The following is a 2,379-nucleotide window of genomic DNA, read 5'->3' as shown; positions in this document are numbered from 1 at the left end:
TTTTTTTTTTTTTTTTTAGAGACTTAAGTCAAAAATCAGTACTAATTAATGCATAATAAAAAAAACAAAGTCAATAATAATTTTCTTTTAAAATAATTTAAGAGTATACGTGAAAATGAAAGTTACCGTTGGACCATAACCAAAAATGGACAGTAAAAGAAACATAACCTAAAATGGAATGAACTAAAATATGACTCAAGTCTAACGGGTTGTATGTAGTCTCTCAATTTTAGAATACACTTGCCTCGTTCTCGTATAACCAAATGCCTTGCAACTATATCATATACTTTCAAAGGATAGTCGTAAGACTCGAGCTCCAACCAGAGAGAAAAGAAAGTTTAGAAAATGAGGTAACCGTCCTGGGTAATCTAATCCAACCATGAGGAGTAGTCTTCTGGCCATAAAAAAATTGAGAATGTCAATTTGGACTCTTGAAAATCATTCAAATCTGTCATGAAGGATGATTGAGAGGTAAGAGTTTTAAAATTTGATCCAAGAAATTTAGTTGGATTTAGATTTTGAGATTTTAATCTATGACGAAATCAAGATTTGAATTACGTTGAAAGGTTGAGTTTCAATGAGTTTGGGAGTTTTCTAGTTTCCATCCTACTTTGGATGCATTCATTTCTCTCAACATTTTCATTCATTATCAGGATGGTGAGCGATAAGAGATTTAGACCTCATGCAACCAAAGATTGATTTAGCTCAATGGACTAACCAAAAACGTCCTGAAAATGAGATATGAGAGTTAAACAACCTAAACGCCCCTAAGGACCTAGTAGACCTCCACAGCATCTAGAAATGATAAAGGTAGCTCTCTAAGCCAATAGTAGTTGGTACAGTGTTTGTGGAGCTTCCACTTCCCTTTCTACTTCGGTATGGTACCATTAAGCTAGGTGTGAGGTTTGTTAGGACATGTAAATTGACATATTGTTGGATTATCCTATATGATTGATTCGTCTTGTGGGTAGACGGTGATCATGCAGGTAGTCGGTGGAGTTGGCACATACAGGGGTAGCACGATTAATAAGTATATTTGAAGTCTTCAAGGGGAATATGAAAATAGATCAAGAGGGGTAGGATAAAGAAGTGTTTTTGAGGACAAAAGCTTTTAAAAGCCTTAAGGAGAGAGTGGTTGGTGCGAGGTTGAAGTAGTAGTCCATCCACCACCCCAACACTCAAACCCACCAGCCCACAACCCTCATCACCCCAACACTCAAACCCACCAGCCCACAACCCTCATCACCCCAACAGCTAGATCCACGAACCCAACTCCACAAAACCCACCAGCTTGATGGGTTATGGGCTTCTTTCAAGAGGCTCCCACCACATTTGGTCCTATATTCAAACCATAGTAGCTAACATTATACATGATTGAGTATACCACTGATCTATCAAGTATATCAATGTACAACACACCAATATCATTTACCCACTTTATATAAAAACTAAAATGTTCTTTCAAAAAAAAAAATTAATACATGCTATTAATAATGCATTAATTTCCTCCCATTAAAACATTAAATGCAACATTAAATAATTTTGCATTTAAATAAATGTGAGGAAGGAGGGTAGATAATCCAACCCTTTTAATAGGGAGAATGTCAATGGGAGCTTACATGAATACCTTTTTAACCAAAAACACGTATATGGAAGCCTATTTGGATACCTTTTTAATAGAAGCAACACAATTGGCGCCTACTTGGATATTCTTTTTGACGAAACTAATGTCAATGGGAGCCTACTTGGATACACTTTTAACAGAAACCGCGTCAATTGGAGCCTACTTGGATATACTTTCTAACCAAGTTAATGTGAATGGGAGGCTGTAGGTACCCTTTTTAATATTTGGATGGGATGAAAGAAAAGGAAGCTTGTGAACGATGTGACTCTTAACCAAATACATCATTTCCTTTTTCTCCCTATAGGACTTTAGATTTCCATAATCTCATGCTTCCTTTTTTTTCTTCTTTACGTGACATTTCTCAACTTTTTTATTTATAATTTTAATAAACTATTCCATCCAATTCAAATCCACTTGGTGTTTCCATCCCATTTTCCACCATGCTTCCAATCCCTTTTATCATACAAATTTTATATCCTAATGGATTTTTTTCTCCTTTTCTTTTTTAACTTTTTTTTTTTATTATTTTTTTATTTTAAAAAAATATTCTATTTAGATATGGGATTGGAACAATTGACCAAAAAAGATACCTTTAGATGAAAAGATTCCCCATAGAAGATAGCTAAATTGTATATTAGAACTAATGAACACGACACACGAGTTAGCTTAATCATAGCCATGTCCACGAGTATACTACTCTATATTTGATTTTTTTTTTTTTTTTTTTTTTTTTTTTTTTTTTTTTTTTTTTTTTT

This window comes from Cucurbita moschata, unplaced genomic scaffold, assembly GCF_002738365.1.
Source record: "Cucurbita moschata cultivar Rifu unplaced genomic scaffold, Cmos_1.0 Cmo_Scf00075, whole genome shotgun sequence".
NCBI lineage: Eukaryota > Viridiplantae > Streptophyta > Magnoliopsida > Cucurbitales > Cucurbitaceae > Cucurbita > Cucurbita moschata.
This window is presented reverse-complemented; position numbering follows the sequence as displayed.